Raw genomic sequence first — 13,217 nt, forward strand, 5'->3', positions numbered from 1 at the left:
ATCTTAATTCTCCATGCTTTTAACAGCAGAGTGCCCTTGCTTGTTTCTCTCGGTTTATTGCTTTCCCTAAAAATAATTTTAATAGCTTAAGTGGGCTTGTAAATTTGACTCTAATAGTTTCATTTGTAAGGGGTCCCATTTTCCCTCTCAAGCACGACTTAGTGTTTCTATAGCAAATCCAGCCAGGTTTGGTTTTTAAATGTGCATCTGTTTCAATTTGAAACTACTCTTGTTCATATTTAATATGAGATGAGGTGGATGGGCAGAACATACCTTAACAGTAAATGTTTCTTGAAAGGTTTGTACTAATGGTTCATTGAAAATTTGTTTGAGTCAAAAGGATTAGGTCGTAAAGCAAGCAGAGCCCTTCTACCAGCATCTGGAAGAAATCAACAATGAACATGGAAATAAAACCCAGGTTGGAATCTGACTTTATTACTGTTGAGCTGTGGTTCTGGGTAAGTTATTTGTTCTCTATGAACCTCAGTTTTCTCATCTATGTAGACCGAAAAGTACCCGTCTTGCAAAAATGATGTGAGAACTATACAAGATGTTGGTAATGTTTAGCATAAAGCCCACAGTAAGCATCTAATCAACAGTATACTATTATTACCTTGAATGTTTTACTTTGACTTTAAAACAAATTTCAAGAATTCTTAAAATATTTTTACTTAATACGTGCTAGGAACAGTTCCCAACATCCACAAGGAATATACAGCATACCAAATAGCTCAATATCACAGAAAACATTAAATATAAAATTAAATCAGTATGATTTTTAAATTATTGGGTTGGCAAGAATTATTTAAACAGAATCTTTTTATGAATAGACAGTCATAGGAGATAAGTGTGAGTATGTTGGGGTGTGTGTGCATTTTTTTTTCTATGAAGGTGCTAAAACAACTAACAATATAAAAGAACAGAACTGGTCCCCAACCTCACACCATATTAAACTACCAATTCCAGATAGACAAAAGACTTACATGTGAATGAAAAACTATAAGGCAGCCCAAAGTACAAAATAAATATTCATGAATATATACATGAGTAAAGATAAATGATTGCATAAATAAATAAATTGGGAAGAAACGCCTTACAGAAGAATTGCATTTAATATATGTAGATACTTCTCCCCTCAGGAGATAGAGATTAATCACCATCACTATCCCACTTTGTGTGCAGGCTGGATTAGACTTGTTTCCAAGGATTAGAGTATGTAAAGAGAAAAATAGTAACATCATAGTGGTGAAATCTGGCAGGGGTACTGAAGCAGGTGATCAAGGCTAACCTCCCAAATAATATCTTATAGATATCATATAACCTTTGGTATTTTGGGCTAAGAAGGGCACTTTATCTATGTGCTTTTTTTTTTTTTTCCAAAAAAACCCCTAACCCCACTCTAATTATTGGGAAATCATCAGAAAAAAATAGATTCAAAGAAATTCTATAGCATAACTCACCAGTATTCCTCAAACTGTCAAGGTCAAGAAAATCAAGGAAAGACTAAAATTTTAAAAGTATCAGATTAGCCCAGATTGGGTAGAAATGACAAGGAAATTCAATTTCACCCAGATTGGATCTTGACACAGAAAAAGAAAAATACCAGTGAAATGCAAACAAAATCTGGAGTTCAATTAAAAGTAATGGATTATGTTGGTTTCTTACCTTTAGCAAATGTATAATTGCAATGTAAAATATTAACAAAGGATAGAATTGAAGGACTCTCTGCACTATTGTTGAAAATTTTCTATAAACATTAAGTTATTCCAAAATAAAAAGTATATTAGGGGCACCTGAGTGGCTCAGTCATTAAAAGTCTGCCTTCAGCTCAGGTCATGATCACAGGATCCTGGGATCAAGCCCCATATCGAGCTCCCTGCTCAGCAGGGAGCCTGCATCTCCCTCTCCCACTCCCCTTGCTTGTGTTCCCTCTCTTGTTGTGTCTCTATCAAATAAATAAATAAAATATTTTAGGCAAATAAAAACAAAAACATAAAAAGTATATTAAAGAAAGACTACAAGACTTAGAAAACAGTATCAAAAATATTTTTATATTCTTAAGATATAGAGGATTTCTTAATTGAGAAAAAAAGTGCAGGAAAATATTGATGAATTTGACTACCTTAAATTTTAGAATGTTTCTTCATCCAAAGATGCTGTAAAGAGAGTAAAAAGTCACAAAGGGGGAGAAAATATTTACAACAAATACATTTCAGTGGCAGAAATTCCTTGCAATGCAAATTGAAAAAGACCAGCAATTTTGTAGAAAATGATGAAGAGACTTAACTAAGCACTTCAGAGAAAGAGAAATCCCAAAGATCAATGAATATATAAAGGATGTTCAATCTCATTACTATTCAGGAGAAGTCCACAGTGGGATATCATTCTATGTTTGCATGATTAGAAATTTTCAAGACTGAGAATATCAAGTGTTATCAAGGACATGGGACACCAAAACCCTGATACACTGCAGGGGGGGTGTAAAGCTCTGTTGTCACTCTGGAAACAGTTGGGCTTTATCTAGAGTTGAGGATGTGTCTGTCTTACCTACGGCAAAGCAATTGCACTCCTACGTTTACACCCTAGAGAAACTATTCCATTTATGGACAAAGAAACATGTACCAAAATACTCTCAGCAGCTGTGTCATAGCAAAAAATGAAAAAAGAGGGGAAAAGGAAAAAACAAAACTAGAAACAACCTGAATATCTAACACAATACAATCCATCCAACAGTGAAAATAAGATGATAATAACAGGGATCAATAAGAAAGCAATTCAAGAACATAAGTGGGAGGGAAGAGAGGAAAACCCAGAACAATGTATACAGCATGACCTCATTACTTAAAACTTTAAAATGTAGAACTAAACAATTCTGTGTTTAGGATTTCAAACATGTGAGAAAGCTACAAAGAAAATCATGAGAATAGGACACATAATTCTCACAACTAATGTCTTTATGGAGCTAAGCCCATAAAGAACTTTTAAAATAATGCAATATTCTTCATTTTTAATGGGATGGTGGGCTCCTAGGTGTTTATGTTGTTGTAATCTATACGTTATAGATGGTATAAATATTATTTTATATCTACTTAAGAAAAATTAGAGATGGAAAAAGGAAGAGAAAGAAGAGAAGGAAGGGCAATGTGGGTTGTCACCCCCACTGACAACCACACCCAAGAAGCATGGCTACCCCAACATAGAAAGGGATTCCCAAGTTTAGAACTAAGTTTGTCAGTTTGGTAGATTTCACTACCTCTTTTTATTGTTATCCCATATCAAATCTCCATTTAAATTAGCCGGGTCCAAGGTACAGAAGTGAAAACACCATGACAACTCCCTCAGGTTCAGGTTCTTGTGACACACTGGGTTCCAGGCCTGGCCCCAAGACAGCTCTGGCTGAGTGTCAGTCTCCCGTCTTCCTCTGCTCATTGCCACAAGAGATTCAAAATATCTCTGTCTCCAGTTGTCTCTAGTTGTACTCTATCCCAGTGCACATCTTTTATTATTGCTGTCATGGCTCACATGCCTGGGCTTGCCAATGCTGTAATAAGCCATCCTTCCTGAGGACTCATTCCCCAGAGCTTGGGCTGCCTTTTCCTCCCTCCCTAGGACTTCCTTCCTCCTCACTTTGTCCAAGGCCATGGACACAGTGGTCATGGAAGATTTCTAATGCAAATCTGGCCAATCATGACCACAAACACCTCTTATCTCTTCCTGTTCAAGGCTGCTGTCACAAGTCTTCAGAAAATGGCCTGAGAGACACGCAGTTTTCTTTTTTAAAAGAAAGATTCCAGGGGAGCCTGGGTGGCTTAGTGGGTTAAAGCCTCTGCCTTCAGCTCAGGTCATGATCCCAGGGTCCTGGGATCGAGCCCCGCATTGGGTTCTCTGCTCCGCAGAGAGCCTGCTTCTTCCTCTCTCTGCCTGCCTCCCTGCCTACTTGTGATCTCTCTCTGTCAATAAATAAATAAAACCTTTGAAAGAAAGAAAGGAAGAAAGAAAGAAAGAAAGAAAGGAAGGAAGGAAGGAAGGAAGGAAGGAAGGAAGGAAGGAAGGAAGAAAGAAAGAAAGAAAGAAAGAAAGTTAGTTTCCATATTAGATTTGAGAGTGTCTTCTTCGTTGGGATGCCAGAAGAAAAATGTTAAACAAGTGCCAAGGTAGGGAGACTCATGGACTAGTCCAGATAGAGGGGACGTCTGAACCCAGCCAGTGGAGGTGGCAGAAGTGGAACTAGAAGGAGGGGACAAATTTGAGAGAGATTTTCCTGGAGCCTTGTGCATTAGTCAATAAAAAGCAGTCTAGAAGGAATGAAGTGAATGTGAGTCATCATCTCCATGAAACAATGAATGAACAGATATAGAACTTTAAACTCTAAGCCTAATGCTACAATGAGGCAAGCAGAAACTCGAGTATGTGTGAAAGCTACAGATTATTGAAGCAAAATTATTGCTGGAGCACCAGGCTCTGCTATTGCCCGCAGGAAGCAATGGAGAGAACATTGCTTATAACCTAGTACAACCCTTAAGGAATCAATGATTATCATGTTCATGGCTTGTTATAACTATTAGGATTGTACATGGATTGAATGAATTTTGGTATTGTATATGGACTTAAGCTATCTTTTTGACAGACCTCAACTATTCACAGGTCTCCTTCTTATTTCATGGTAAAGAAAAGTAACCTATATAGGAAAATGTGGCATGGTTCATCATAGTCTTTTGGCTCATTAATTTATTCTTTTAATCTTTATAGGGATTTTCTGAAAGGGTAAAAGAAAACTTGAGAAAATAGTATAAGTGTTGTTATATAAATGATGACAAAAATTCTGGAGAAAGGAAAGAAATGTGGAGAAAACGAGCAGAATCAACAACTCATATCTTAGACGGAGTTTTTAAAACTAACCAGGAATTCTCTGTCAATAAAAAGAAGAGTTCAGCCACATTGTTGTCATCAAAGAGACCAAGGAAGTATTTAAACCAGAGAAGAAAGAAATCAGTTAAGTTTACTTTTTGACTCTGAGTTTATGGTAAAAAATAGCCCCTCGATTTCAGATATATATTTTCTTTTCCCATGTAATAAGCATATTTTGTAACATGATTTGGCACATTTTATGGCAAAGGTAAAACATGCAAGAGTATACTGTTACGACAATGTTAACCCTACAAGAAAGCTAAAAAGAGGTGGGGGGAAGTCCCCAAATATCTATTAAGTAAAATTGGAGGTAAGTGTGGAGTTTTTTTTCCCCTTCATACACGTAAATGTGTATGTGTTGCATCTTTTCAGGGTAAATTAACCCAAAATGTGTATTTCCTCAGCAAAAGTTATTTCTTTGAAGCCTATTTATCTTTTGCATTCTCACTGTAATTGATACCACATCCCAATATGCATCTTTTATTATTGCCTTCATTACATGGCATGATTTTTTTTTTTTAGTCTGTTTTATCCTTTAGAATGTGAATGCATTAAATAATGGAAATTGCCATTGTTATCTGGATGACTTTTTGCACAGTGCCTGGCTCTCAGTAGTTTCTCATTAAATACATAATAAATTGATTTACACACATGAATACTGTCTTTCCCAGGATATCTTAATTTTGGTAAAAATTGTTAGGTCTAAGTCTAAAGTTTGTAAGTAACACAGACATTCTCTACAAATGCTTGCTTCAGATCTATGATCATATATTAGTTCTGCAGTGAAAACTTTGTAAAATTCTAGCATGAAAACTTTGATTCACCCCTCCAAAATATCATGTAAATTCTATAAACCAAAGAAAACCTCTAAATACCTTTTCTTCATGAAATATAATACAATTAAATGGCTTTCTTATACTTTGGAGAAGGACTGTCTCGTCCAGAAATATAATAGAGAGTCATGAATTTTAACATTTTCATAAAGTGTAGCAGATAAGAGTGTGAATCTTCTCTTTTCTCAGGCAGGCATATTCTGCTCTGTGGGTTGCTAAGATACATAAACTTAAAAGTACAGAAATGTGATTTAGCTCTTTAAAAATAGGCTAGGCAGCTTTCTTATTTCTGGCAAAATTAGTCTCTAGAGATTATACACAATCTCAGTACAATCATTTATTTTAGTTACTTTCTGGATTGCTGAATTAAGTGGTGGTTTGTAAAGACTTTAATCTAAAGTTTTAATGTTGAGATCAGCAAAATTATTTGCAAGCATTAACCGAAATGTCTCCCACCCTTTATGCCGGCAATCGGTAGAGTGCAAGCCAGACCCATTTCAGTGAAAAGACACTGATTTCTATTTCCACAAGGAGCTAGATCATGTGCTCTTCCATTTCTTCTCCTTTTCACAGAGAAAGGAAGGTTCCACCCCAGGAACAAACGTCTTTATTCTGAGGTACAGTGGTAGTGATAGCGGGTGGGGATAGCACACTGAATTCTTAGATGATGATGAATCTTTGGCAAATAGATCTCTTCCAGTTGACCCAGATAACAGCACTATGGATATCTTTTAAAAGGTCCAAATTATTTCTGCCGTGGAGGCTGACCTCAGAACCCATGACGTGTTTTCAAGTGTCAGTATTTTTAAGCTGAATGACACACTGGTCATGACCCTGGCCATAAGCCTCACGATCTGCTCATGATAAGAAACACACACACAGTGGACTTTTTATAGGACCTTAGCCTTAAGGAAAAGGTATGCAAGGAATATGTAAAACTTGCATCTATGAAAGTTTGAAAGCAAAACATAAAGAATAAATTTAAGTAGGGGGGCGCCTGGGTAGCTCAGTCAGTTAAGCATCTGCCTTCAGCTCAGGTCATAATCCCAGAGTCCTGAGATTGAGTCCCATATCAGAGAGTCTGTTTCTCCCTCTCCCTCTGCCCCTTCCTCCCACTCGTGCTTGCTCTCAAATAAATAAATAAAATCTCTTGAAAAATAAAAATAAATTTAAATAACTATATGTAAAATGTAAGATGTGTGAACCTACAGAGGATAGCTGCAGATCAAATACCTCTACCATGTACTGTCCCTTGTCCTGATATTGGTGTCCATTTTTAGTCCCCGCACTATGTCACCTTCCCTTTGTTTCATCTAACCTCACTGCCTCTCTTAATTCTTTGTAGAATTTGATTTCTTTTTCATTTCTCTTTCATATAGCTCCTCTCCTTTTACTTGCCACAGAATTCCATCTTTTTGCCCCTTCCCTGCCTACTGCAGACTTTGTCGAGGTGAACTCATTCACTGTCACGTTTCAGCCAATGCTTATACATCAGTGGTTTTGCATATTCATCTCAAACCTGTACCTTTCTCTTTTATGCTCTCAATTCTCATCTCTAAAGCTATGTTTTCAAATGTAATATTCACAAAACCAAACTCATTCTTCAGTAGTCCCTATCTGTTCCTTCTCCTCTGTTCCTTAAGATTCTCATGATTCAGATACTGATGTGGTTGAGCATCTCATGGTAGAGATTCTAATAATGTTTCCTTATCCAGTACAAATCCTCCCAGGGTAGACCCTCTCTTTCTATCTCCGTGTATTTATTTGTAGATTTGCTTGTTTTACTAGATAATGCATAAATGAGGTATAAAATGCAAAAAAAAAATGCAAGTTCCCTAATCCTTCTCCTCGTACTTAACTGTTAGATCTCTGTCCAAGACAGCCTTTTCCTCTATAAACATAAATGCACACTTATCTATTTATGGAAACACACACACATACACACACATGAGGACAACATGTTGTTCTTTCTTTTTTTATCTTTTTTTTTAATCTAACAGTATATTTTGGAAATTATTCCATATAATTTATAAAGGGAGTCCTCATTAAAAAACAACAACAGCAACAACAACAAAAAAAAACTGTTGCAAGTTAGTCCATTAAATGTAGTGTGTATGGCACTCCATAAGTGGAAAAAGCAAAATGTATGATCACAGTAGTGCGAAGGGTAGGAGAGGAGAGATGAAAATATCCTATTATAAAGTTTTCCTACTACACATAAAGTGGTAGGATACCACTTTAAATTAGATTGATATGTTAGAGTTATACTATAAACACTAAAGCAACCACAAAAGTAGTATCTTTTCTTTTTTTTAATTTTTAAAAGATTTTTAAAATTTATTTATTTGAGAGAGAGAATGTGTGAGCAGGAGGGAAGGGAGAAAGAATCTGAAGCAGACTCCGTGCTGAGTGCAGAGCCCGACGTGGGGCTCCATGTCATGACCCTGAGATCACGACCTGAGTCCAAACCAAGAGTCCGACGCTTTAACCAACTGAGCCACCCGGTGACCCAAAGATGGTCTTCTCAAATGGGCTTCACAGAGGTCTACCAACAACAGCCTCCAGTATACACCAAATCAGTTGATACAAACAAAAGAAGGTCTGTGTTCATCTGTGTTCACAGAAGAAAAGCAATTACCTATCACAGGAATAAATGTAAATATTAACAGCAGAGACCATGAGAACTTCTCATGGATAGGAGCTCTTCAAGACAAATGGAGACTTTCAATTTTAAGAGCAGACTCTGCCTTGGTTCCTTTTTCTTTCTTCTAAAACCAGCTAATAATTTTGCAGAATGTCGTCTATATTTCTTGCTGGCCTCTTTTACACTGATGAAAATTTCCCTTCTCCTAGTTGCCCAACTTCACACACATATACTAAGTTTTAGGACAAACTGCTTTCTTCATTTCATTGACGTTGACATTTTCCTTTCTGTGTTTTTATTTTCATTCACTTAAGACCAGTTTAAGAAAGGAAAAACAAGAAAGAAACAATGTCTGCTATTTTAAACCTTCAAGTGCCTATTTCTCCTTCAGGAATTTCTTCACACAAAAAAAATGCAAAGCTCTCTACCGGAGATGTTTGTATTTACCCACAGCTACTGTGCTTGATGTTTTGGTTTTCCTGTCTTTCGGGTACTATGTTTGCAAATCTTTAATATCGTTTAAGATACAGGACAGTCCAATTATGCCGGTAAAAGAAAGGAAAGAAATCATTGGTTTCATGAGTTATAAAATTAAAACAGTTCTTCCTTCTTCTCGTGTCATCAATACATCTTTCCCATATTCCACTAGGCAACATAATTATTGCCAAAGTCAGTTCCAAAAATCCAAATATAAAACTTCAAAAATGTTAGAGAAATAAAATATGTTCTGCTTCTGGAGTGAGAATCTCAGGACACATTGGGAAGGACCTACGGGGATTGCTGCCATCTTACCTTTTCCCGATGTTTCAGAAATCGAAGCAAAGGATTTTGACGTGTTTTTCTCATAATGTATTTAACAACTGCTTTGTTCCACCAAGTTAGATTTCTCAAATATCTGGTCCGCGTGGATTATAGAAAGATTCCTGAATATATCACTTCCTCTCCTCTTCCAAGTTCCTCTGGGCTTTCTCACCAAAGGTCACTTGGTCGGTCTCCTCCAAGTGATGACTTCTTATGCTTCCAAGACCTGATGCTGCCCTGGGATGCCCAAAACACAGCTGTCACCACCATCTGCAGATTTTCATTACTTCTGGAAAATATTTTTCTCTTACCCATGTAATATTATGAGCTTTCCTATATACCCCAGTGGGGTAAAATATTCTTTCCCCATCAGCATTATAACCTAAGATAAGGGCAACATTGACTCACCCCCAAAGAGTCCTGTAAAAAGAGTGGCAATCCAACTTTTGGTTTACTCTTTATCTCAGCTTTCATCTCCAAAGGACCTGGGCAACCGTCCAAAGGGGAATAGCTCACAAGTCTAATAGAATATCCCCACATTATCACGCATCTGTTATGAAAATAAATACCTGAGTTCTTTGTTTTTCCTGCCAGCAAGTGTCACTGGGTAAAGTGAACCTTCCCATAATCTACACGTAAATAAGTAACCTACATTATAGGATCATTCCTTGCTCAGGATACATCCCTTGCTCTCCTTGCTGTGTTCTCTATGACAGCATCAACGGATGGTGGGTCATGATTTCTTTGGGTCTACTGGCAACCAGTGTTTTCAGCAAGGTAGCAGATCGACTGAGGTTTGTTAAGTACTTTCCCTCGCTGCTGCCACTGTGCTCAATATTGCACGTACTTAGCTATCACTGTGCTCATTAATAGAAGTATGCACTATGATGGTCCCACTTTAGAGGCAGAAAAGGAAGGACACTGAGGCTCCATAATTTATCCACGTAGTAGTAAGTGGTGGAGCCCAGATGAAAACCCAAACAGTGCAGCTCCAGGCCTTCCCCTCTCCAAGAGTACTGGCTGTTTCTCACTGCAAAACACACACAAGCCACCGATTTCTTAATCAAAGCCAAATTAAGGGACGATTAGGTTGATTCTGATCTTTTGTTTTTATGAAAAATGTTGTAATGAATAACTTGGTACATAACAGCATTTTACATGAGAGAGTTTATCTATACGATAAATGTCTTTTTTTTTTTCCAGAGAGAGAAAGGATGCACGAGCAGGGGGTAGGGGAGGTAGGGCAGAGGGAGAGGGAGAGAGAGAACCTCTAGCAGGCTCCACGTTCAACAGGGAGTCCAGTTCAGGGCTCCATCTCATGATCTTATGACCCTGAGATCATGACTTAAGCCAAAATCAAGAGTCAGATGCCCCACTGACAGCCACCCAGACACCCCCAGAATAAACTTCTTGAAGTAGAATCTTTTAAATCAAAGAGTATGTTCATTTTACATTTTGGAGCATATTGCTAAAATGCTCCCCATAAGCAGTAGTAAGAATTGATATTCCCTAGACCCGTGGATTAGAGTAAAGCAATGTATTTTACAAGTTTTAAGTTATTTTTGGAGTGTATCTGCATGTTCTTTGCTTTTCTTCTCCCTCAGGTTTCCTCCTACACTAAATTGATGCAATTATCCAAGGACTTGGACCACAAAGTGTTTTGTTCAAAATATTCAAAACCTAGGCAAAAGTATGTTTTTGATACTTCTGAAGGATAGGGAAGGAGTTATATAAAGTTATCTGGATAATAGTATCTGTCTCCCCATTTCAACTGATATGTCTAAATTTATAGATGTCAAATAGGGGACGACTTTATCATTAGGTTTTCTGGAAATCAGATATTAACTAGACATGAGACAACCTCACTTTTTCCACATAACATATAAATTGTGGAACACCTGAAATATATTCAAAGCAAACTAGCCACAAAATGATTTATGAAAATAAACCTTATGCACAGGGGAAAATTAAAATGGAAAATTTGTCCCAGTAAAGAAAAAATTAACAATTAAGGACTTTGGAGATTTTGTAAGGCAAAATTTTCATATCACAAATTCAAATCTAAGTAAAAAAAAATTTTCATACCATGATTTTTTCCAAATATTAAATGAAAATTTACTTGACCTTAGTGCTGACATGGGAACAAAAACAATTTATGTAAAGTTATAATAATGTTTAAAGAGATATTATCTCATTTAAATCCAATCATACAAATGCAAGTTTTAAATCAACTTTGGTTTTCAAAATGAGTCAACTAAATTTTAAAATAATTTAGTTTGCATGATATGATAATGACATGTTTAGCATGCTCTCAAATTGAGTGACTAATAATAACCCATCATCTGCTCCTGTTGGCTCAATTAAGTCCCACAACAGCCAGGTGAGATAGGAATTTTCATCTCCCTGTTACAGATAAAGCTAGAATTCAAGAAGGTGAAGTGAATTACAGACATGCCTAGGCAGAGATTGCTGTGATACATCTCAAATTCCACAGGTTCTGGACAGCACATCTAGTCATGATTAACCAGAAGATATTTTGTCTGATTATTGAATGTCAGTTGATCTATCAGTGATACTTTGACCCCAGATTTTGAAGGTTGTTTTAAATTCCTGCTATTTTAGTTTTACTTGTTCAAAATGAACTGGAGGGAGCACATTAATTTTTAGGAGTCAATGATTTAACCCTTTGCACTGTCAAGACCTTCAGGTAAACCTAGATATTGGGGCATGATCAGTAGCGTGACCATGACTCCTTTAATATACTTTCATTATCCATGGTAGAAAGAGGGACAACTTACTATTAAAAACTAATATTGTAAGTTTCACAAGTCACAAACTCAGGTGCCCCCAAGAGTCTCACAATTTGAGGAGTAGGCTGGAATAGGGCTATGGGGAGTAGGAGGGCCAGAGGCATACGGAAGGAACATGCTTTGCTAGAAATGCCCAACTTCAGAAACACAGGCTGGGCTTGAGGTTTTGGTGTCAGTACCTTGGCTATTTTATCAGAATTGAAGCTGAATAGTCATATCCAGAACTATAACAACAACAACAATAGGAAAATAATTTAAATTGGATTCCAAAAAATAAATAAATAAATAGACCAGTTGTTCATCATAACACCTAGCAGAATAAAGTATATTTTAAGCATATATTTCTTTTCAACCTTGTTAGGAAAGAAAATACTATTTAAAAAAAAAAACACTATATGCATATTTAGGCACAATAGGCTAAAAGCCTTCCCTACACAAATTTTTAAATTTAAATACACTGTTACTCAGATCTAACAACACAAGCCCAGTTCTAGATCTCAAAAGAGATGTAAGCTAAAAATAAGAGAAGAATGTGCTGTTGCCCACATTCTTCAGTGTGTTACCACCTCTTCTCCCTGGGAGACTTCACAGGCTGTAGAGTTTGCAGTGACCATGGCTCTGCAGGAGGCTTCTCTCCTCCAAATCTCTGACCTCTTTTTTATAGTACCTTCCCAAAGGGAAAATGAAGTTCTGCATATTTTATACAGGGGATGATAGAATAAACTAAGCCCACTTTGAAAACAAAAAACTTCCCAAAACCCTATGCTGTATTGTCGGTGCATTTGATTTTAAGTTCTTTAATATTCTACACTTTCTAAGTGAAGGAATGCTGACTACATTTTTCATTATATTAGATGAGTCCAAAAACTTTTTTCAGGATCTAGCTAAAAATCCAATTTGCTAGCACTTAAAATACCTTGCAGAAGAAATCCATAGGTCCCCCACCACTCCCCGTTCATAACCAAGACTAAAGAATCTGTCATTTAACATATCCACACCCAAGGTCATTATCTTTCCCCATGATACCCTTTCCTTCATCTTAAGTTTTTAATGAGTTCTTCAAGGTGCAGCTTTAGTAATCATCCATGACATGGGTTGTGATTATCCTGATAATGAGAGCTCTCTCTATCTCTACTGAAACTTTCTAGCATCTGTCTGCAATATTCAGATACTTTGTATAGTCCTACTTATTTGTACATAGTTACCATCTCCAGTGACTGT

The sequence above is a fragment of the Mustela erminea genome, chromosome 1 (assembly GCF_009829155.1).
Source record: "Mustela erminea isolate mMusErm1 chromosome 1, mMusErm1.Pri, whole genome shotgun sequence".
NCBI classification, from domain to species: Eukaryota; Metazoa; Chordata; class Mammalia; order Carnivora; family Mustelidae; genus Mustela; species Mustela erminea.